Here is a 25593-nt window from a genome sequence, read left to right on the forward strand (position 1 = left end):
GGCTAAGGCTACTTTCAGACATCAGTTTTCTTTATCCGGCAGGATGCGGTGAAATACCGGATCCGGCCGCAGACGCTGACACCGGATCCTTCTTTCTGCCGGATATATTCCTGGCAGAGAAGGTCTTCCGGGCATGCGCAGTGTGAAAAACCGGTCCAGCATTTGGAAAAAACGTTGCATGCAACATTTTTTTCCCAGACGCCGGACCGGCAATTCTTGCCGTATCCAGCAAAAGCTGGACGCGCCGCATTGCCATCCGGCGCAATGCGGCGACAATGAAAGTGTACGGACAAAAAGCCGGATCCGGTCGTAACAGGCGGCGGATCCGGCTTTTACATATTTCGCCGCATCGTGCCTGATAGCAAAAAACTGAAATGTGAAAGTAGCCTAAGTTTTCGAGCTTGTCTGCATACATCATAGGATATATGGGTGTGTTCATCCTTTGGGAAGATTTTTTTTCTTTTTTTTGGAGCCTGATTTGACAATCGAAACCATTCGATTAGGGTCTGCTTCAGAGAAGTGACATGCCCTCCCCCCAAATAATTATTAAAAAAAAAACCTCCATATGATCTTTCCAAACGTTTTTGAAGCTTTTTTTTATCTGCACAATTTGGAGCTGATCCATTCCAAGCAACTCGCTGTTTAACATATTTTTTGTTTTTCCAGCAGTGAAGTGATGGGTGGGAAATACTGGACTGCGCTCTACAAACACTATGTATTGATGCTATCGTGGAAAAAATCACAATGTTTTCATCTATTTAGTGTTGACACATTGTGTATCCGTGCAACAAGCTTCCTGATTACGGTCCTGTCTTAGGGCCCTGGGGAAAAGTACTCCCAAAATTCACAACAAAAGTGCACAGCTAGAAAACATCCCCTAGAGGGCACTACTACTACCCTCCGAACTTTACACTTCTTAAAAAAAAAGAAAAAGTGTGAAGAGTCTGTTGAACTAAAGGCGTTAAATAAATGAAAATTGCTAAAATTTTATTTTTCAGAGGGCACGTGTAACTTTACAGATAAATGATCTCTTCAGTGCAAGGAAGACTGGATCATAGAAAGCACTGGTAGTTGAAGTCCTTTTCTGAGAACAGGTTTTTGCTATCTGAGAGCAGCATAATGTTGGGGCATAGAGCCTGATTTTAGGGATGTCACTTGCTCGGCAGCTTGCTGTAATTTCAATACAATGAGTGTTTTATCAGCAGGGTATTATCACTGCAGGACTAGGAGTTGCATGCCAGACAGTCCAGCTAATCTGTGTATCTCCGCCCACACCTCTGGCAGCTTGCTGGCATTGTACATAGGAAGCAGCCAATCAGTGGCGTGGGCGGGGTTATACACAGTTCAGCTATATCTACAGCAGAGAAAAAAGGGATTCTAGCAAAATTGCACCAAGCAGCTCAGTGAGTGACATATCGCTGGAATCAGGGTCTGCCCCTACATCATGCTGTTCTCAGATTACATATCAAGAACCAGCAGACAGATTCCTAATACGTAAAAAGCATCTTTTTGCAAGATACACCAAATTCATCATCATAACCCCACTTGGAGGAAAGATAAAAATTGTTTGCGACTTTAACAATATTCCAACATATCATGTCTTGATTATTAAATTGGTCCCCTAATTCCAGAAATCCTTGGGATGTGGCACCTTATTTGGTTGTTGGCATTCAGGACATGCCCCTATAATAAGACAAGGAAATTCATATCAGCTCACCCTCCATGCTATTGTAAGGGTCGGCCAGGACCGTAATCATGGCCGAGGACTCCGGAGCAACGGTGTCCTGGCCTCCTCTCACATAGACATGACAGCTTCCTGTCAGCATACCTGTAGCTCCATTTTTCTCAGGGTTTTCTGCAATGCGCTGCACATTCTCCTCAGACGATGTGTGTTCAACTTTAACAATAACAGCTTTACTCATTTTTGTACACCGCACATCCATTTTCTTTACATTGGTTACCTCAGATTCCACAATTCTGTCACTTTCCCTATGCTCTCACTGTCTTCCTTCAGAATATCTCCAGGACGTCCCATCCCGTTCAGCATCACAGCACCCTCTCTGTCCAGCTTCACCATTTTTGGGAGTTCCCCTGTCTGTTTCGCCCCAGACAAAAAAGCGTCTGCCCACGTAGCAAGCTGCCTCATAATGAGCGATCTGTGCTGCCGTACCTCTGCCAACTGTCTCAATACCATCTGTAGTGTAATCATCTGCACTGCTATGTTCCACGCTGCTGTGAACTGTGCAGCTGTGATCTGCGCTGCTGTGTTCTGCAGTGTTGTCATCTGTGGCCCTCAGGCCCTGGACGGCTGGGCCCGTGTCTTAACGTTACAGAGCTGACTGCCCTGTCAGGTTGCTACCGCCCAACTGATTCAAATCTCAGCTGTTCCCCAGCTTAACGGCTGTTAGCTCCTCCTACTTTAACTATTTACAGGCTGAGTATGCGCTCCACCCCCATCTAGTGGCCTAACTGGGGTACAACGCTTTCCCTACAACTATAACAGTAGTTATACATAGCATTAACATAAATATACATTACACTTTTATCCCTTAAGGTAATACACAGAATAGTGTAGCAGTACCTATGTGACATACACATAAGGCCTCTTTCACACTTCCGTTTTTTACAATCAGTCACAATCCGCCAGGTTTTGAAAAAAAACGGATCCTCAAATTTTTTTTGAGGATCCGTTTTTTTCCCATTGACTTGCATTAATGGCGGATTGTGACGGATTGCTGTCCGTTGCATCCGTTTTTTGTGAGGATCCGCCAAAAGTTGCTGTCCGTCACCATCCTCAAAAATTTCAAAACGGAGCTTGTAACGTTTTTTTCTCTGGCGGATCCTGCAAACACTGATTTAACCCGAATTTCTTTCTGGGTGCCGGACAAAAAAAAAAAATCTCTCTCTCTCTCTCTCTCTCTCTCTCTCTCTCTCTCTCTCTCTCCGGCCAGCGATTCCTTTAAATTTCTTCATTTTCAGGATCCGTCTGAAAACGGATCCTGTGCCATCCGTTCACATCAGTTGAGAACGGATCCGCTTGTCCGCCTTTTTGGCGGATTATAACTGATGCAAAAAAACTGAAGTGTGAAAGAGGCCTAATGGTAATACACATGAACCTGTAGCAGTACCAGTAAAATACGAGAGAGAGATAAAAGAGCAATAACATTTTCCATTCCCTACACTATTACTAAGAGCTTTTAATGCTCGAAATGCGTAGGCCAGTGTTTGTTTTATTCTTTTCTATAATTTTTAGAGCATGTCAACAAAGGATGATTGTAACACAGTAAGGAAACCCCTTTGGCGGTGACTGGATGCCCTCCATCCTATACATTATTTGTGGGTGGCGAGATGCTGAAACCATTAATGGCGTTTGGCTCAATTCAAGATTAGATTCTTGCCGACCTTTATTCCTGCCTTCCACACTGTTGCATATTTTGGATCTTGGATTTTTGATTTCTCCTTACCTGTGCGTATGGCGCCTTCCCAGCTTGGTATAGTGAAGGAAGTGGGCGGTGAGCCTATAAAGCGTTCTATAATATTACATGCCCATTATGCGATAATACATCCCTCTTTCTCGTTGCATTGCATTACTATTTGGAGGTGGATGTGGCCCCCTTACCTCTTGGGCGCCCCTGTTCGGCTGCATACTTTGCACCAATAATTTGTACCATTCAATCATATTATTGGCACAGAAGGAAGAGCAGAAGAGCCTTGTGTACAGGTAGGTAGGTGATCATTTAGGGTGTTCTTTCACATTGCCCAATAAACATACGACAGCCTTCCGTTTTGGCCCCCCCACCCGGTGAGTGATCCGGCAGAGATGTGTCCTGCCAGCAGAGTGACTGACAGTGTGACCATGGCATTCCACAGCTGACTGTACGCGCTTCCCTTATAGAGCGAGTATCTCGGCAAAGGAATGTCCCTGCTCACTTACTGATAATCTTATTTTGGAACATGGGGCGTGTCTTGTGGCTGCAAAGTGTACAGCGTTGTGTATTAGTGACCTTTTCTTCAGCTGTCCTTTCTCCTTTGTCCCTAAGTTTGACTTGATCTTTTCCATTGTGGTGGTGACATTGGATCCAAGGTGAGGGTTGACCTGCAGGGAACAAGGTAAACTCCATTTCTATTCCTTGTGATCTTTTTTTTCTACGTTGTTGCTCTGCTTTACGTAATTATTTAAATGTAACGGGTAAAATAGTTTGGGTTGGTGGCTGGAAATCAGTATTTTTACTTCCTGCAATATCTCAACCCATAAAGGGACGTTATTCTAATTGCATTTGTGCAGTGTTTTTGGTGACTTTTGTTTTTTATATACCGTATATATTTTATGTTTTTGCCTTTTTACGTTCGCCATTTTTATCGGAGTATGGGGTGACCAGATGTTTTCAGCTGATTCATTGTTGCAACAGCTTTACACAAATGTAATCCAGTCCTCCCCCTCCACCTCAGAGTATTTTTATTTTATGACATGCTAGGAAAAAATGTGACTTTTATCAACAAAAAAAAAACTAGAGTATTTATAGTTTTACACAAAATTCATTACCTGCGTGTGCCGTTTTAGGGAATTTGGCATGCAAAAACAAAAATCACAAGACAAAAAAAAAATCCTACAAATGATGAATCGGGCCCTATGTGCTTCTTATTGTCTGTAAGATTAGCAAAATTAATTACATTTACAGATAGTTTTTACTTTTTTATTCTGCTTATTTCTGCAATATCTTATGAACCCTATACTGTTTATTACATTTTACATGATCTGTTCTGCATTTAAAGGGGTTGCCTAGGCTTGGGGTTCAATTCTGCAGTGACTGTGACTACAGACTAGTGAATCCCCACAGTGTGGACAGTGCACACTGTCAGGATTCTCCAGTGCTGGGAGCGGATAGTCATGTGACTGTAATTATTGGATACTTCCTACCAAATTCCTATTAGACGTGTCCGACCTCACTCATTTCACTTTCATTGAGCAAGTCTAGTCTGCATGTGACCGCATGTATACAAATCACGTACTTGCGTTCACGGGGGCGCCACTCTTGACATTGGAGAATCCTGACAGCCTAAGGTTGGAAAAGATACCGTAGGTCTGAAATCTTGTAATATTCAGGATGTATACATCCATATAAACTATGAATTTGTCTTGATTTTGTTTCATTGTATGGTTTTCTGTTTATTAAAGGAGCGCTTTACGACAATAATGTTCATCAAACTGAACTAAAAGCATAGGATTAATCAGAATTTGCCGTAGGAAAATCCAATATGGAATCTGCTGCAGAGATGACACCTGGATTTCTGCCATAGTAATAGCAGAAAATCTTTTCCATCGGAGGCTGTTAATTTAGTAAGGATTTATGTACAGAATCCGGGAGAGCAATCAAGATAAACTCTGTATAATGGAAGCAGACGACAGGAGGGTCTCTCTCTGATATAAGGCTCCAATTTATCCCACCGTATAAAAATGCTTTGCTAAAAGGCTCCCATTATAAATAAAAAGTATGCTGCCGATTTTGTAGATGCCTCAGAAAAGAAAACCCCCTTTAATTTTTTTTTTATATATAAAATTTATTGAAAGCTTTATAATTTTTAATTTATGCAAGTTTTTTATCCACTTGTCCATCTTAAAAGTGTCCAGATATTTTGCTATCTTGTTTCAGTGTGGGTAAAATGTATCTCTCTGCAGCACATGCTGTATAATCCACAGATGTAGACTGGATGCAACTGTAACAAAGCCTCAGCTGCGACATTTTCCTCCACGGATTTTGACACATCGCCGTATTTTATAGTAAGGCTGGAGTCACACACAACAATTAAAAAAATCGGTCCGATTTTAATGGTCCGAAATCGCACAAAGGTTTCTTCACCATGGCTCCGTCTGTGATCTGATTTTCCAGCGTAGAACCGATTTTATTCGCATGTAAGCATCCGTTTGACATCCATCTGGCGAGATTTTCTCGCAGGCTTGCAAAACGGACATATAATGGAGCCCTATGACAGGTTTTCAAACACAAAGGAAAGAATAGATATAGACACATATATATATATATATATATATATAATTCATGCAGTTCTTCATAGCAGAATAGCCACTGTAACATTTGCCGGCTTCTGTAAATTCATTCCCCTACCCGACATGAAATGACACATGGTTTACATACAGTTAACCATTTCATTTCATGGTTTGTTTTTTTTATGTCTATCACTAGTAATTAGATGAGGGTTTTTGTGTAAAATTTTGGAGTTGTAGGTGTTAATTTAAGGGGTTAATTCGTTGTAAAAAATTTCGGGTACTCCCTGCAGCCTCAGTGACGTCAGCGGAATTCCCCGCAATTTTTTACAACGAATTAACTCCTTAAATTAACACCTACAACTCCAAAATTTTACACAAAAACCCTCATCTAATTACTAGTGATAGACATAAAAAAAAACATGAAATGAAATGGTTAACTGTATGTAAGCCATGTGTGATTTCATGTCGGGTAGGGGAATGGATTTACAGAAGCCGGCAAATGTTACAGTGGCTATTCTGTTATGAAGAACTGCATGAATTATATATATATATATATATATATATATATATGTATATGTATTCTATGTGTCAATATCTATTCTTTCGTTTCTTTATTTAACCTGTCAGTGTGATTTTACTGTATTGCTAAATGATTTGCCGGCTTTTTGTAAAGGACACCGGGTGCGATTTTATCGCTACTCACATATCTGGTCCGTTTGTAATCCAATTTTTAATCGCATCCATAGACTTGCATTGGCGAGTCCGATCCGAAAATCGGTGACAATCGCAGCATGCTGCGATTGTCTCGGTCCGAGGAAACGTTCAGAAAAAAAATCGGGTGATGGGAGCTGCCCCATAGAGTAACATTGGGACGAATGCAATGCGATTTTTTATTGCATTGCATTCGTCCGATTTAATCGCTAGTGTGACTCCGGCCTTAACAGCTAAATGAATGAGATTTGTAAAATCTCATTCACCTTTGCAGTAAAAGTATGTTCACACGTTGCAGGTTTTTCAGCACCAAAAACCAGACGGTTGGCAGGAAAAATGCTGTACAGAATTAATGTGTTTTGTATGGTTTTTTGCAGTTGAAATGACTTGATCGTGACAGATGCTCGGAAAAAAACCTGTGCGCGTGAATGAGATTTTTGTTGCCATTGTAAAGATCAGCATTTTTTTTGCACAAAAAAAAATGGTGCAAAAACGCGACATGTGAACATACACTAATTTTTCCAGTGTGTTTACTGCGGTTTTGTCCACTTAGATGCATGGTTAAGTATTAAAAGCGCAAGCGCAAGGAATTTCCGCTATAGTTTTCATGCATAAAAAATGCTGCGTGTGAGCGTACCCATTTGAGTTATTTATAATTGTAATGCTAGGAGCATAAATAATAATAATAATCTTTATTTTTATATAGCGCTAACATATTCCGCAGCGTTTTACAGTTTGCACACATTATGAATCATCTGTTCCCAAGATTTGCCCAGCACCACTTCAATTGTGCTGAACTTCTTTGTATTGTAAGACCAGATTTTTCAATTTTTACAGTTTTTTTTCCCTCTATCAGGCTCAACTTTGGTTAAGAAGTTGTCCACACTTATCCTGTAATATTCTGATTTCCTTATGACTGAAAGATGAACTGGAACTTTGTTCAGTTCTTTAGGGGAGAAACTTTTTTGTGGCCTAGAGGAGAGATTAGCACAACTGCCAAATTCACCACGCGCCTTTTTTTCTTTTGATAAAGTAGGGTCCTGAAGGGCGTGAGGGCTACAACTAGTGGCTAGAAGATAAGACTGAGCTGCAGGAACTGTTATATGGTGATAACACTGTGTGTAGGATCAGAGAAAAAGGTTCAAGATACAGAGGAAGCAGTTTGAAGACATAAGTTTAGTATGTATTTTAGTGTGACTTTTTTTTTCTCTAATATTTTTGATCATTACTGATCTGACTAATAAGTGGAATGTTTGTGCCTCATCATCAGGCAGTCAAACGCCAAACGAGTGTGGAAAATGCTCGTTCGTTGGGTGTGATAATTTTTAAGCTTGCTTAAAAATTATCGATATACTTAGCATGCAGTCAAGTGTAAACAGGAGATGTGCTGCTGAGAACAAGGATATTCTGTGCACTGAGAAAAATCATATTAAATATTGTTCTGAGCATATAGAATTGTAATCGGCCTTTAAACGACTTGGTTGCATGTAGTTGAGCTGCGTCAGTAAAAGGCTGATTGTGCTGTGTAAACCCAGTCTTAAAGGAATGTGTCAGTAGAATCAACCATCCTAAGCCGTCTCTAGGGGCATGAAGGTTATAGGAAGCAGAATAAAATGATCCCTTGATATCTGAAATCTAATGTCTAAGGGTACCGTTACACGCAACGATGCGGCGATCTGTGTAACGACCTCGGCGGTCGTTGGGACCTTGTCACACAGCAGCTTTTCAGACAATTCCAGCCTGTGTCCCTGAGTTCTGCGTCACCAACGAGGTCGCTCGTTGGCATCAAAGACAGCGATGCATGCTGGTCAGCGGGACGCCAGCGATCAAAAAATGGCCTGGGACATTCTAGCACGATCAGCGATTTCCAGCGGGGGGGCCGGTCGCCGCTATGTGTCACACGTAGCGAGATCGCTGGCGAGATCGCTGTTGCGTCACAAAATCCGTGACTTTCCAGCGATCTCGCTAACGATCTTGTTATGTGAGACGGGGCTTTTAGTCCAGAGAAATCCTCAACTTTCTTATATGTAAATGAGCTGTTATGATCTATGGTTCGGACATAGATCTCCTCGAGAATCTGCCTGAAGGACTGATTATAAATGAAAGGAGGCATTACCAATGTGAGACATGTTATGACTGACAGTCTGCTCTAATAATCACATACAGCTTTGCACTGAGATCAGAACTAGCGTGGATTTGTCTGTAATAAGACATCGGATTGCAGATATCAAGGGATCATTTTATTCATCTTCCTATGACCTGCATGCCCACATAGACAAAGGGTTGATCCCACTGACAGATTCCTTTTAAAGAGGTACAGTCATGATCAAATAATATTTCAAAACCGCCTTCTGGTTTCAGAGGTACGTGCCTTTATATTTCCTGCAAATGTTCATGGTCTGTAGTCAAGGGGGTGGTGCTTACAGGGTAATTATCCAGAACAGACTAAAGACCAACCTCACCGATATGGATGTTTTTTATAAACTTTAGCTTACTGGGCTTTTGGTCCTTTACACTTCCATGTATGTATATAACTAATTGTAAGTTGCATTCAAGATGCCAGTAAGTATGGTAAAATTGGCCATACATATTGTACTTATGTAAGCCAAACCCTCCAATATCGACTGGTTTGGTGTATTGTATATGGTGTAATGTATATGGGGGCACCAGTCAAACCAATTTCGAACCGCATTGTCCTCCCTGAGATAATATCAGGCTGTGGCTTTCCCATAGAGAACGCAGGAGCGCTCCAGTGTATGTGAGAGGGGCGTCTGAGATGGCTTTCAGCCAAACTGTCTTTTGACCAACAGCCACTAACTTATACTGCCATCTTTACTCTTTTTTTTTTCTTGTATACTTTAATCATCTGTCGGGTAAGAGTCAGAAGTCTCCAATACCCATTAGGTGATCAGCCCCGACAAAATCGGTTGGTTTGGCCAATTTTTATCTAATATATATTGGGGGAAGCTTTATATTTTCAAGGCAGATGACCAAATAAAAAACCATTTACTTGGTTTCCAGGGGAAAACTGGCACTTTGTTTTGTATTTCAATCATAATTGTGCTTCATTTTTTAATTTAGACCATCAACACAAAAAAAACACTAGCCAACAATATGTTACATAGGCCAACTGGGCTGCTATCTTATATGATGAGGGTCATATAATGCAAAAAAAAGTCCCAATGCTGATGTCAAAGGCATTCCCCAAATGTAGATGATTTGTAGGAAACTGTGACACGGTTCTTACGTTGGTGCATGCACATGTTCTCCAGAAAGCATGACACAGCATCACAAGGGCGGGGGAAGCCCTGCCTGGGTGTATGGCCTTAGGACTGATAATACCGTAAAAAAAAAAAAGCGAACTGCGTCATAAGTCAGAGAGTGGTACATTTTACATGTACGGTAACTACTGCATTTCCTTAGACCACGGAAAATGCTACAACTTTGCTAAAATATGGAAATATTCATCCAATCTACCACAGTTCGGCAGACATTTCTTCTGTGCCCAGGAATTAGGTGCATGCAAGGGATTATGAAGCTGTGTATGAGAAAAATTAGGATGCTTGGTGTAAAAACGGCATAATCCGAGATATGGACCTCAATGTAAAATCTATAATGTGCACCCAACCTACCATGCACCCTTTATAATACTGGGTTCTTCCTTTGTTGGCTGAAAACCCAACAGGCCCCAGGCCGGCGCTGCCCGGGCATAGTAACTAACTACCGTTAGTTATAACAAATTATAATGATTATATCTACTGTGTATATATATAAAGCTGAGCATATAGCCCCGCCCACTCCGCATAGCCACATTCACTATAATATCCCACATCATCCCGTCAGCCAGAGCTACCGGACTACTACCCATAATATTCCACATCATCCCGTCAGCCAGAGCCACTGGACTACTACCCCTAATATCCCACATCATCCCGTCAGCCAGAGCCACCGGACTACTACCCCTAATATCCCACATCATCCCGTCAGCCAGAGCCACTGGACTACTACCCCTAATATCCCACATCATCCCGTCAGCCAGAGCCACCGGACTACTACCCCTAATATCCCACATCATCCCGTCAGCCAGAGCCACCGGACTACTACTCCTAATATCCCACATCATCCCGTCAGCCAGAGCCACTGGACTACTACCCCTAATATCCCACATCATCCCATTAGCCTGGAGTCAGAACCAGAGCGCTGAGTGGAACGGTCCTAACTTCCATACTGGGGAGCCCTTTAAGAGAGGCCTGGCATCAGAACCAGAGCGCTGAGTGGATATGCCCTGACTTCCATACCAATGATCCCTTTAATAGAAGCCTGGGGTGAGAATCAGAGCGCTGAGGGATTTACCCTAAATTCCATAACGGAGATCCCTTAAAGAGAGGCCTGGGGTCAGTACCAAAGCGCAGAGTGGATTTTCCCTCACTTCCGTACCGAAGATCCATTTAAGAGGGGACTTGGGTCAGAACCAGAGCGCTGAGTGGATTTGCCCTGACTTGCATACCAATGATCCCTTTAATTGAACCCTGGGGTCAGAATCAGAGCGACGAGGGATTTGCCCTAACTTCCATACAGGAGATCCCTTTAAAAGAGCCTGGGGTCAGTACCAGAACATTTGAAGGCAATTGCCCTGACTTCCATACCGGGGATCCCTTTAAGAGAGGCCTGGGGTCAGAATTAAAGCGCTGGATGGATTTGCCCTGACTTCCATAACAGAGATCCCTTTAAGAAGGGCCTGGGGTCAGTACCAAAGCGCAGAGTGGATTTTCCCTAAATTCCATACCAATGATCCCTTTAAGAGACCCTGGGGTCAGAACCACAGAGCTGAGTGAAACTGTCCTAACTTCCATACCGGGGATCCCTTTAAGAGAGGCCTGGGGTCAAAACCAAAGCGCTGGATGAATTTGCTCTGACTTCCATACCAATGATCCCTTTAAGAGAGAAGATGTGCCTTACGGGATGGAGGATGAGTGATGGGTATATGGGCATGGGAGGAGGGGATTCATTTCTGTCATGTGCTCTCTGCTCTTTTCAGGGGGCAGACAACGGCTGGGAGTTTATGTTCCCAGGGATGCTATATTTCTCCCACCATGTCAGTGTCTGCTGTGGTGTTGTCAAGTGGGAAAACTGTTAGTCATAGCAACCAACCACAGCTCAGCTACTTTTAACCAGCTCTGGTAAAATGAGAGATGCTTAGTGAGTCCGAGTTTGATCAGTGTCAGTAGAGTGTGATCCATTCCTCTCAGATGAGAGAATCATAGTACAGGTGAAGAAATAAGATAAGATAATCCTTTAATCGTCCCACCATGGGGAAATTCAGAGCATTACAGTAGCAAGGCAGGAACAAGTACAGATACAGATGCATAAAGGCATTACATTGACAGTAGGTAGGTACATATACGGGGAAAAAAAAAAAAGGAACCGGACTGTCACAACTTTGGATCTATCAGTTCACTGTTTGGGTCGTTCTCCGTTTTGGACAGTGCTGGTTATACAGCCTAACTGCAGAAGGAAGGAAGGACTTTCGATAGCGCTCCCTCTCACATTTAGGATGAAGTAGCCGGTCACTGACAGTACTGCACATCTTTGTCACGGTCTCATGCATGGGATGCACCATGTAGCTCACCTTGGCCAGTATCCTCCTGTCGCCTACTTCCTGAACTGGATCAAGGGGGCATCCCAGGACAGAGCTGGCCCTTCTAATCAGTTTGTCCAGCCTATTCCTATCCCTGGCTGATTTGCCACTACCCCACTACCCCAGCACGGAACATCATAAAATGTTAGAGTTGGAAGGGACCTCCAGGGTCATCTTGTCCAACCCCCCTGCTCAATGGAGGATTCACTAAACCATCCCAGACAGATGTCTGTCCAGCCTCTGTTTGAAGACTTCTATTGAAGGAGAACTTACCACCTCTTGTGGCAGTCTGTTCCACTCATTGATCACCCTCACTGTCAAAAAGTTTTTTATAATATCTAATCTGTATCTTCTCCTTTTCAGTTTCATCCCATTGCTTCTCGTGTTTCCATGTGCAAATGAGAATGATGATCCCTCTCTACACTGTGACATCCCTTCAGATTTTTGTAGACCGCTATGAAGTCTCCTCTTAGCCTTCTTTTTTTGAAAGCTAAACATTTATTTATTTTACTCATTTCTATAGAGCCATTAATTCCACAGTGCTTTACAGACATTATTGGCACTGTCCCCTTTGAGGCTCACAATCTAAATTCCCTATCAGTATGTCTTTGGAGTGTGGGAAGAAACCGGAGTACCCGGAGGAAACCCACACAAACACGGGGAGAACGTACAAACTCCTTGCAGACATTCTCAGAACCTTTATCTGGTAGCTCTTCTCTGAACTCGCTCCTGTTTTTCAATGTCTTTTTTTTTTAAAAATGTGGTGCCTAGAACAGTTCACAGTGTTCCAGATGAGGCCTGACAAAGGAGGAATAATTACTTCACGTGATATAGACTCTATGCTTCTCTGAATACATCCTAGAACTGTAAAAATCCTATAGCATCTTTGACTTTTCTTTTGCTTTTGACATATTCCCAAAATCCTTTTAGCTGCTTTTGGTCTCCCTTGCAAGCCCCGCTTCATTACTGGCTTCAGCTCTTTTAACTCTTGCCCTGCATTTCCTACATACAGCATTATATTTTTCTTTAGATATGCCCCTCTCTTTCCATTTAATATACATTTTTAACAAGAGGTTTAAGTTCTGTGTTCATCCATCCCGATCTCATTAAATGCTTCCAATTCTTCCTTCTTTTCAGGATGATTACTGATTGTGCAGTGAAAAGGGTTCTTTCAACCTGTCACCGAGCAGGATACCTTAGCCCTCACTTGCCCTGCACCTATCCCTTAGTAGGGAATTGGAAAGTGCGGACACTGGTCCCACCGCTGCACTAATAAAACACCAAGGGGAGATACAACAGACAGGGTTAAACAAAACAACACTTAGCTTTCTCTGCTGCCAATACTCCGAGCAGCAGAGTAAGGCTCCTGAACTCAGCTTTCAGCAGTATCACCACTGCTCCAGAAAGCTTCTCGCTTCAGCAGAACCACCACTACTCCCAATAAGCTGAACCACCACTGCACCAGGTAACTCCAGTCTTCACCACAGTTGGTATCCATAAAGGACCTGTCATAACCAACAGTCAGCTCATGCACCAGGTGACCTTATATAGGAAGGTGGGAGTGGTCACCACCAGCAGACTAACTAAACATGTAGTAACACAAGCGGCCAACGGGGGGAAAAACTGACATTAACCCCGGATGGCCTGAAAGGAAAAAAGATTATATCTGAGAAGCCCAAACTGACACAGATCCAAAAATGGATCGTGACAGTGGCATTCATTGGCCTGAATAGAAAAGGTGTTGTGTTATGAATAGGTCACCGAGGAGGATAGCAGGAATAGGCTAGGCCACCAGGAAACCAGAAAGGTTGGTAATTCAGCGGATTGCAGACCCCTAATCCTAACAACACTACTAGCAGTAGCTGTGGGATGTACCTACAATGCCCTAGATGCCTCGGCACAGCCGGAGAACTAACTAAGCTTAAAGCAAGAAAGGTGAAATCTAAACTGCCCCGGAGTAGAACCGCAAAGAAATAGATAGCCCCCAAACATATATTGTTGGTGAGACAAGATGAGGCACAAACACAGGCAGAAAATAGACTGAGCCAATGATGGGGCCCAAACTGTCTAGATAGGATAGTAAAGGAAAGACACTGTCTGCAATCGCGCAAAAACCCTAAAAAATCCAACATGTCTGATGTACAAAAAACACTGAGGTCTCACGACCTCTCCCCCACTATATCAGCATTCTGGTGTGAACTGGCAGCAAAGCAAAATAGACTAATATAACAGGGGATTGAACAAACTGACACAAGCTGTAACATATGGAGCGGGGTCCAGCACAGCTCCAGCAGGGAGCACGCTGAACCCTCACAGCAAAGCAGAAAGAGGCAAAACCAGATCAGATGCAAAGGATTAGCAAATGAACCACCTAACTGAAAAATGCAGGATCAGGCAGGAGACATCAGACCTCAAAATGCACAGGAAGAAACAATCACCAGCAGCAACTGAGGGAAGCCTGCTCACTTATATCCTCCCAGTCAGTAACCCCTGATTTCCAATCACCGTCGTCAGGTTCAACCCGGCCAGCTCCACTACCCGCAGTAACCACCAGAGGGAGTCCCGACTGAGAAGTCAGATCAAGAGAATTCACAACAGTGTTGGGAGCACAGCAAAGATTTAATGTGCCAGGTTAACCACTGAGAACAGAATGACCTAGTGTTTGTTTTTTCCTCTCTGTCTTTTCTAAGGGCCAATTTGCCCCTGTTTACTAACCGTGCAATAAGAGGGGAGTGTGGAATCAGCACTCACTAGCCACAGCGGTGCAACCAAGCAAAACTGGGTCCTATCCCCCTGTGTGGTTCATCTTTATAATATGTACTTATAATCTTTAGTGATGAGTGAACTTGCTGGGATAAGGTATTATCTCTCCGGTACTAACAGTGTCTTCGTCATGTTTGATAAATAAGTTAGAGTCCCCGCTGCTGCATGTCTCGAGGCTGTTAGACAGCTGCAACGCATGCAGAGATTGGAACAAACAGGCAGCCGTGGGGACTCAAGTAGATTTTTCGAGCACGCTGAACACACTCTGTTAGCATTCAAGCACGTTCACTCATCACTAATGATCTTTTATCTAGGCTTTTGTCTTTCATCCTCACATTACTGGGATAACTTTCACTTGATTGTGTACATACTTATTATTTTACTGCTCCGTTATCTGCAGAGCTTGTTTTGCTGATACAGTACAGACTGGGACACTGTGTGTAAAAACGTTTAAAGGTTTCTGGATTTTACGACTATAGTAACACTTTCCCATTGTCCGGAGTAGGCAACTATTTTGGATTAAACTGTCCTTCACTAACACTTTCTGGTAGTCAAGGAATTTGGCAGCTGTTGCTTAGATCATTTTAGCAGGGCTATTTAAAGCAACTCTTTGAATTTGAGAGATGAACATCTTGCTTTTTTTTGTTATAGTTTTAGTATTTGGTGCATCGGCCAGAGAAAATACACGCGTCCTCAGGACCAACCAGAAACAACACAATAAAATATGTTTAAGGAAGTGTCAGCTATTATTTATTAATATTAAAAAGTCTGTGTGTCCAACTGAGCGTGGTGCCTCGTCGCTAAACTGGGGTGCTCCTCCCTGCTTAACCACTACTCCATAGCTAAGATCGCCTGTCCCAGTTGCACAACTATAAAGCAAGCTTTGTCCACCTGTCCCAGTTGTACACCTATAAAGCAAGCTTTGTCCGCTTGTCTCAGTTGTACAACTATAAAGCAAGCTTTGTCCGCCTGTCCCAGTTGTACACCTGTAAAGCAAGCTTTGTCCGCCTATCCCAGGTGTACACCTATAAATCAAGCTTTGTCCGCCTGTGCCAGATGTATACCTATAAAGTAAGCTTTGTCTGCCTATCCCAGGTGTACACCTAAAATAAAGCAAAATTTGTCCGCCTGTCGCAGTGGTACACCTATAAAGCAAGCTTTGTCCGCTTATCCCAGGTGTACACCTATAAAACAAGCTTTGTCTGCTTATCCCAGGTGTACACCTATAAAGCAAGCTTTGTTCGCCTGTCCCAGCTGTACACCTATAAAGCATGCTTTGTCCGCCTATCCCAGGTGTACACCTATAAAGCAAGCTTTGTCTGCCTATCCCAGTTGTACACCTATAAAGCAAGCTTTGTCCGCTTATCCCAGGTGTACACCTATAAAACAAGCTTTGTCCACTTATCCCAGGTGTACACCTATAAAGCAAGCTTTGTTCACCTGTCCCAGTTGTACACCTATAAAGCAAGCTTTGTCCGCCTATCCCAGGTGTACACCTATAAACCAAGCTTTGTCTGCCTATCCCAGTTGTACACCTATAAAGCAAGCTTTGTTCGCCTGTTCCAGTCGTACACCTATAAAGTAAGCTTTGTCCGCCTATCCCAGGTGTACACCTATAAACCAATCTTTGTCTGCCTATCCCAGTTGTACACCTATAAAGCAAGCTTTGTCCGCCTGTCCCAGTTGTACACCTATAAAGCAAGCTTTGTCTGCATATCCCAGGTGTACACCTCTAAAGCAAGCTTTGTCCTCCTGTCCCAGTTGTACACCTATAAAGCAAGCTTTGTCCACCTATCCCAGCTGTACACCTATAAAGTAGGCTTTGTCCACATATCCCAGTTGTACATCTATAAAGCAAGCTTTGGCCGCCTGTCCCAGGTGTACACCTATAAAGAAAGCTTTGTTCGCCTGTCCCAGTTGTACACGGTGTACAAGCTTTGTCTGCCTGTCCCATGTGTACACCTATAAAGCAAGCTTTGTCCGCCTATCCCAGGTGCACACCTATAAAGCAAGCTTTGTCCACTTTCCCCAGTTGTACACCTATAAAGCAAGCTTTGTCCACCTTCCCCAGTTATACACCTATAAAGCAAGCTTTCTCCGCATTCCCCATTTGTACATCTATAAAGCAAGCTTTGTCCGCCTTCCACAGTTGTACACCTATAAAGCAAGCTTTGTCCGCCTTCATCAGTTGTACACCTATAAAGCAAGCTTTGTCCGCCTTCCCCAGTTGTACACCTATATAGCAAGCTTTGCCCACCTGTCCCAGTTGTACACCTATAAAGCAAGCTTTGTCAACCTGCTATGCAGCTATAAACCAAGCTTTGTCCACCTGTCCTAGTTGTGCATCTATATAGCAAGCCTTGCCTGTTGGTCCCAGCTGAACACCTATCAAGCAAACTTTTTTCCGCATCTACGAGTTGTATACCTATAAAGCTTGATTGTCAGATTTATCAATACTTTCCAGTTGTTTGTGCCACCATTTTGGCTCATTTTCTGGCTTATGGTATCACATATTAGGCCCCTTCCCTTTCCACTATGCCAAATCATTTTTTTTTAGAGACGGTATAGCCCCTCTTGACAAACCAGACAGAAGTAGAGTTGGCTCAAATCTGCACGCATCGGCTACTGTAGCAGTTTGAGGCCATCGAATAGAAGCCCTGAGAACTACCCCTTGACATTCACAGCTATTTTATTAGCGGCCTTGCATGATGTCATCATTGCAGGGTGACATACCTGTGACATTGTGCCAGTCCAGCTAATCAAAAGTGTCATGGATGTAGTCAGTGAAGACTGTTTTGAACTCTCTTGATCTGACTTCTGAGTCGGGGCTCCCTCTGGTGGTTGATGCAGGTAGTGGATCTGGTCATGTTGACCGAAGTCTATCACCTGAAGACGATGATTGGAAGTCAGGGGTTACCGACTGGGAGGATTTAAGTGAGCAAGCTTCCTTCAGTTGCTGCTGGTGATTTGGTTTCTCTTCCTGTTAATTGTGAAGTCTGCTCTTTCCCCTCCTTGGTCTTGCATCATTCACATAAGTTATTTGTTTGCTGGAATCTTTTGCATTTGATATAGTTTTTGCCTTTCTCTGCTTTCTGCTTTGCTTTGTGGGGTCAGCATTATTCCCTGCTGGGACTTGTGCTGGACCCCGCTCATATCTCACAGCTTATGTCATTCTGTTCAGTATTGCTAATTCCCTGCTATATTAGTATCTTTTGCTTTGCTTCCAGTTCACACTGCTATATTAGTATCTTTTGCTTTGCTTCCAGTTCACACCAGAATACTGATCTAGTGGGGGAGAGGTCGTGTGGCCTCAGTGTTTTTGTATATCAGATGTGTTGGATTTTTTAGGGTTTTTGCGTGATTGCAGACAGTATCTTTTCTGTCCTGTCCTATCTAGACGGTTTGAGCCCCATCATTTGCTCATTCTATTTTCTGCCTGCGTTTGTGCCTCATCTTGTCTCACCGACAATATATGTTTGGGGGCTATCTATTCCTTTGGGGTTCTACTGCGGGGCAGTTTAGCTTTCCCCTTTCTTGCATTAGGATTAGTTAACTCTTTGGCTGTGCCGAGGCGTCTAGGGCATCATAGGCATATCCCACAGCTAATGCTAGTTGTGTTGTTAGGTTTAGGGGACTGCAATCCGCTAAGTTGCCATCCTTTCTGGTTTTCTGGTTGCTTAGCTGACTCCCCAGTAATCCTCCTTGGTGACCGAATCATAACAGAATCACCAGCCAAAACTGTAGACTCTACGGTACTCTAAAGAAGGAAAAAATTGTTACCAACAAAAACAGTGTCAGAATTTTTTATATATTTTTTCCTCTTTTTCTCTGGGGACCGTAGGAGGATTTTTTCTTTAATGGAGACTAACCAATTGTCCGATGTGTTGAGCAGCTCGCTGCTGAAGTTCGGGGAATTTCTGCCTATCTCGCGCAATCGTCTGCTGTAGAACCAAAAATTCCTATTCCTGAAGTATTTTCTGGGGATCGATCTAAATTTTTGAACTTTACGAATAATTGTAAACTGTTTTTTGCCTTGAAACCTAACTCATCGGGGAACTCGGTGCACCAGGTTAAAATTGTCATCTCCCTGTTGCGTGGCGATCCCCAGGACTGGGCTTTTTCTCTGACTCCTGGGGATCCTATTCTGGCTAATGTGGATGCGTTTTTCCAAGCTTTGGGGTTGTTGTATGATGAACCTAAATGTTATTGATCAAGCTGAGAAAACCTTATTGGCATTGAACCAAGGTCAGGATGCGGCAGAGTTACAATATATTGTCAAAAATTCCGAAAGTGGGCTGTCCTTACTAAATGGAATGATGACGCCCTAGCAGCCCTCTTTCGGAAAGGTTTGGCAGAAACCATAAAAGATGTTATGGTGGGATTTCCGGTCCCCTCTGGTCTTAATGACTCTATGTCATTAGCCATTCAAATTGATCGACGTTTATGTGAACATAAAACTATGCGAGAGGCGGTGCTGCCTTTTGAACAAACTTCTGAGCCCATGCAATGTGATAGGGTTTTGTCTACGGCACAACGTCAAGAGTTTAGAAGGTGTAATAAGTTATGCTTCTTTTGTGTGGACGCCTCTCATGCTATTTCTGTTTGCCCTAAGCGGGAAAAATGTTTTGCCCACTCATTTGCTATGGGCAGTGTACAGCCTAAATTCCTTTTGGCGGTTTCCTTTGAGGGGTATTGTTGCTACCCCCTTGGCGGAGAATAAACCCCAGTTTTGGACCCAGGTGATAATGCGGGTCGCCCCGGACCACCAAGAGAATTGTAAATTTTTGGTGTTGCATAACTTACATGACATTATTGTACTGGGTTTTCCTTGGTTGCAGACCCATAATCCTGTTTTGGATTGGAAATCTGTGTCTGTGGTGAGTTGGGGTTGTCAATGTGTTCTTAGTGACACTCCTGTTTTCTCCACCTCTCCCCAGTCTCATGATGTTCCTGATTATTTGGCTGATTTTTCTGATGTATTTAGTGAGAGTAAGTCCGCGTCTTTGTCTCCTCATAGGAGTTATGATTGCACGATCGAGTTAGTGCCTGGTTGTAAATTTCCCAACGGTCGGCTTTTCAACTTATCTGTACCTGAACATGATGCTATGCGATTTTATATCAAGGAGTCATTGGAGAAGGGTCATATCAGACTATCCTCTTCACCTTTAGGTGCTGGTGTTTTTTTGTCGCCAAGAAAGATGGTTCATTAAGGCCATGTATTGATTATCGTTCTCTTAATAAAATCACTGCTAAATATCAGTATCCGTTACCCCTGATTTCTGATTTATTTTCCAGAGTTAAAGGTGCTAGTTGGTTTACCAAGCTTGACCTTAGGGGGGGCGTATAATCTTATTCGCATCAAGCACGGTGATGAATGGAAGACAGCGTTTAATACTCCTGAGGGACATTTTGAGTACCTAGTGATGCCTTTTGGGCTCACTAATGCCCCTTCCGTCTTCCAATCTTTAATGAACGATATTTTCCGGGACTTTGTGGATAAGTTTTTGATAATTTATTTGGACGATATTTTGATTTTTTCCAGTGAGTGGGATTCTCATGTGGAACATGTACGGACTGTGTTCCGGATTTTGAGAGAAAACGCTCTGTATGTTAAGGGATCGAAATGTCTCTTTGGAGTACAAAAGATTTCATTTTTGGGATTCATTTTGTCCCCGTCTGCAATTGAAATGGACCCGGCCAAGGTCCAGGCCATTTATGATTGGGTTCAGCCCACTTCCTTGAAGGCCCTACAGAAGTTTTTGGGTTTTGCTAATTTCTACCATAAATTCATAAGTAATTTTTCTGGTATTGTAAAACCACTTACGAATTTGACAAAAAAGGACGCTGATGTGGTGAATTGGTCTCCAGAGGCAGTCTCGGCATTCCAGGAGCTTAAGCGGAGATTCACTGCTGCTCCGGTCTGACGGCAACCTGATGTTTCACTCCCAATTCAGGTGGAGATAGATGCTTCTGAGATTGGTGCAGGAGCCATTTTGTCTCAAACAGATCCAGTAACCTCTAAAATGAATCCTTGTGCCTTCTTTTCTCGAAAATTTTCCCCATCTGAACGTAACTATGATGTGGGGAATCGGGAATTGTTGGCCATAAAGTGGGTGTCATGCTTACCGCTGGTCCCGCGCCCGCCGCCTCCTTCACGCCCACGGCTCCTGCAGCTGCTTCCATTCCTGGGCCCGCGCTGTCCACGCTCTGCGGACGCAACCGCCGCTCCCCGCGCGCTCCTGCACCAGGCGCGCGCCCGCCGGCTCTCCTGCGTCCTGCCCCGCGGTCAGCCTCTGTGATCTGCCCGGGGCGCATGCGCTCCTCTCACCCCAGACCTCAGCACAGACTGGCTCAGCCCATCTCTCCACCCCCGTGACCCTGAAGGCCTGACCTGGAAGTCCTGCTCCTATAAAAGGGAGCTGCCCCTTCAGACCCATGCCTGATTATCTATTGTGTCCCACGACAGATTCTCGGGTCTACCGTCTCCTGCGTTTCACCCGCTAGTATCCAGCCCTGTGCCTGTATCCTGCCTTGTCTATTCAGTTAACCTCTCTCCGTCTTTGTATTTCCTTCCAGAGTCCGCCATTCCTGTCCGTTCCTGTCGTCACCCGTGTGTGCCTTCCTGATCCTTTCCTGCCTACTCCGGTTCCTCCTACCTGCTCTCCGTTCAGTCCTGCAGCCGTCCCTCCTTGTGTTCGCCAGCCTGCCTTCCAACCCGGTGTCTGCCTCTCTACTCCTCCTGTTGTCCCCAAGTATCAGCTTCCGCGGCGATAGTCTCCTCCGGGCCTGCCCCTAACACTCCCTGTATAGGGGGTGGTACACCTGGCATGCTCGCCCGGGGGCAGGTTCGTCGTCGCGGTCCTGTGGGTTCACCTTTGGAGTCTTCACAGCCTCACAGTGGGCTTTTGAAGGGAGGAGTGTTGTGAGTTCATTCTCACCAGTTGTGAGTTCCCCTTCTGGACTCCCTCTGGTGGTGACAGGAGGTGATGCGACTGGTTTGATCGGTGGAGATCTGCCACCTGAGAATGAGGATGACGATTGGATCTCAGGATTCTCGGATTGGATTTAAGACAGCCGACGCCCTATTCAGTTGCTGGTGATTCCTTCTGGCTTGTCAGCTCTTGGTTTTCAGCTCTGTTCCAGTCATCAAAAGCTAAGTTTTTCTGCTAATGTTCACACTTGATTTTGTTGGTCTATTCAGTTTTTTGTGTGGTCTGCCAGCCTCGGCTGGGGGCTGAGCTAAATTTCCACTCTTATTTATCAGTATTTTGCCAATTGGCTTTTTGTCCCTTACTAGTTCGGTCTCTTTTTGCTCTGTCTCAGAATATTTCAGAGTGCTGATATAGTGGGAGAAGTCTAGTGACTTCAGGGTTAATTTTGCTATCAGAAGTGTTGGACATTATTTTGTATGGTTTTTTGCAGGTTGCAGATAGTGTCTTCCCTTTCCTGTCTAGTTAGTTTGGGCCCCATCATTTGCTCAGCCTATTTTCCTGCCTGTGTTTGTGCCTTCATCTTGTTTCACCGTCAATACATGTGTGGGGGCTATCTATTCCTTTGGGGTCTGCTCTGGGGCAGTTAGTTTTCCCTTTTCTTGCTTTAGGCTTATGTAGTCCTCCGGCCGTGACGAGGCATCTAGGTTCATCGTAGGCACGCTCCACGGCTACTGCTAGTTGTGTGGTAAGATCAGGGATCTGCAATCTGCATACTTACCAACCACTCTGTTTTCTGTGACTTGGCTTGTTTGCTTTTTTCTCCACGGTGACCCATTCATAACAGAGGAGACATTGGTTGAAGGGAGCCAAACATCAAGTTGTGCTCCTTACCGACCACAAGAACCTGATCTATCTCGAATCAGCCAAGCGATTGAACCCTAGACAGGCTAGGTGGGCCTTGTTTTTCACGCGTTTTAATTTTGTGGTCTCCTTTCTTCTGGGCACTAAGAATGTTAAGGCGGACGCCCTCTCTAGGAGTTTCTTTGCTGATTCTCTTGATGTGACCGAACCTACTACCATTCTAAATGAGGGCGTGGTTCTTTCCGCCATTTCACCCGATTTGAGACTTGCCCTGGAGGAATTTCAGGAGGACAAACCTGAGCGATGCCCTATGGGGAAATTGTATGTCCCTGACCAGTGGAGGAGAAGAGTAATGTCGGAAATTCACTGCTCTGCGTTAGCTGATCATCCAGGTATTTTTGGTACCAGAGACTTGGTGAGTCGGTCTTTTTGGTTGCCTGCTTTATCTCGTGATGTCAGGAATTTTGTGCAGTCCTGTGGGACTTGTTCTCGGTCCAAACCCTGTTCTCGTTCTTGTGGTTTGTTAATGCCCGTCCCCTGTGCCCAGAGGGCCATGGACCCATATTTCAATGGATTTTATTTCTGATCTCCCTGTTTCTCAGAGAGTGACAGTTATCTGTGTGATCTGTGATAGATTTTCTAAGATGGTCCATCTCGTACCACTCCCAAAGTTGCCATCTTCTTCTGAGTTGGTGCCCTTGTTTTTTCAACAGGTGGTTCGATTTCACGGTATTCCAGAGAACATTGTGTCTGACAGAGGAGTTCAGTTTGTTTCCAGATTTTGGAGAGCTTTTTGTTCTAAACTGGAAATTCAGTTGTCTTTCTCCTCTGCATTTCATCCTCAGACCAATGGGCAATTTGAGAGAGCAAACCAGACTTTGGAAACCTATTTGAGATGTTTTATATCTGCTGATCAAGATGACTGGGTCTCATTTTTGCCCTTGGCCGAATTTGCTCTAAATAATAGGGCTAGTTCTGCCACTTTGATGTCTCCTTTTTTCTGCAACTTTGGGTTTCATCCTCGTTTTTCTTCAGGGCAGTTGGAGGCTTCGGCCTGCCCAGGTGTGGATTTTGTGGTAGAGAGAATGCAGCAGATTTGGGATCAAGTAGTGGATAAGTTGTCTCATTCTCAGGAGAAGGCCCAACGGTTTGCCAACTGGCATAGGACCACTGGTTCCCGGTTTAAAGTGGGTGACATGGTTTGGTTGTCCTCAAAAAATATTCCTATGAAAGTTGTGTCTCCAAAATTCAAGCCAAGGTTCATTGGACCTTAGAAGATTTTGGAAGTCCTTAATCCCATTTCTTACCGTTTGGCTCTTCCAGGAATGTTTAAGATTTACAATGTTTTTCATAAATCTTTGTTGAAAAGGTTTGTGAAGCCAGTGGTTCCCATGGCTGCGCCCCCTGATGCTGTATTGGTTAAGGGTAATCTGGAGTATGAGGTAGAGAAGATATTGGATTCTCGTATGGCTAGACAAAGACTCCAGTACTTGGTCAAATGGAAAGGTTATGGCCAGGAGGATAATTCTTGGGTCTCTGCTTTTGACATTCATGCCGAGAGATTGGTTTTCACCGGGCCCATCCTGATCGGCCTGGTGGCGTAGATGAGGGTTCGGTGATCCCTCCTCAAGTGGGGGTACTGTTGTGAACTCTCTTGATCTGACCACTGAGTCGGGGCTCCCTCTGGTGGTTGATGCGGGTAGTGGAGCTAGTCGTGTTGACAGAAGTCTATCACCCGAAGACGAGGATTGGAAGTCAGGGGTTACAGACTGGGAGGGTTTAAGTGAGCAAGCTTCCTTCAGTTGATGCTGGTGATTTGGTTACTCTTCCTGTGCATTGGGAAGTCTGCTTTTTCCCCTCCTTGGTCTTGCATCATTCAGGTAAGTTATTTGTTTGCTGGAATCTTTTGCATTTGATATAGTTTTTGCCTTTCTCTGCTTTCTGCTTTGCTGTGTGGGTTCAACATTATTCCCTGCTGGGATTTGTGCTGGACCCCGCTCATATGTCACAGCTTATGTCATTCTGTTCAGTATTGCTAATTCCCTGTTATATTAGTATATTTTGCTTTGCTTCCAGTTCACACCAGAATGCTGATCTAGTGGGGGGGGAGAGGTCGTGTGGCCTCAGTGTTTTTGTTTGCCAGACGTGTTGGATTTTTTAGGGTTTTTGCGTGATTGCAGACAGTATCTTTTCTGTCCTGTCCTATCTAGACAGTTTGGACCCCATCATTTGCTCACTCTATTTTCTGCCTGCGTTTGTGCCTCATCTTTTCTCACCGACAATATATGTTTTGGGGCTATCTATTCCTTTGGGGTTCTACTCTGGAGCAGATTAGCTTTCCTCTTTATTGCTTTAGGCTTAGTTAACTCTTTGGCTGTGCCGAGGTGTCTAGGGCATTGTAGGCACATCCCACGGCTAATGCTAGTTGTGTTGTTAGGTTTAGGGGTCTGCAATCCGCTAAGTTGCCAACCTTTCTGGTTTCCTCGTTGCTTAGCTGACTCCCCGGTAATCCTCCTCGGTGACCGAATCATAACAAAAGAGGTGGTTCTCAGGACTTTTTTCCATTGACCCCAGATTACTGAAGTGGCCGAGGGACCGATCCTGCTAATCGATTCACATCATCTCTAAGCATTATTGGCTCAAACACCTAATAATTTCATATCATAAAAAAAACTGTTATTTGT

At 43.9% G+C, this 25593-nt stretch overlaps 1 protein-coding gene across 1 annotated transcript in view; it reads left to right on the forward strand.

Moving 5' to 3' along the window:
- Nucleotides 1-3972: 3972 nt before the first annotated feature.
- Nucleotides 3973-25593, forward strand: part of SPTB (spectrin beta, erythrocytic) — a 152936-nt gene continuing 131315 nt past the window's right edge. The window contains exon 1 of the mRNA XM_073554165.1: nt 3973-4110. The gene's annotated coding sequence lies outside the window, so the exon portion shown is untranslated. The remainder of the gene's footprint in view (nt 4111-25593) is intronic.

This window comes from Dendrobates tinctorius, unplaced genomic scaffold (assembly GCF_039654945.1).
Source record: "Dendrobates tinctorius isolate UK_male_01 unplaced genomic scaffold, ASM3965494v1 ptg000208l, whole genome shotgun sequence".
NCBI classification, from domain to species: Eukaryota; Metazoa; Chordata; class Amphibia; order Anura; family Dendrobatidae; genus Dendrobates; species Dendrobates tinctorius.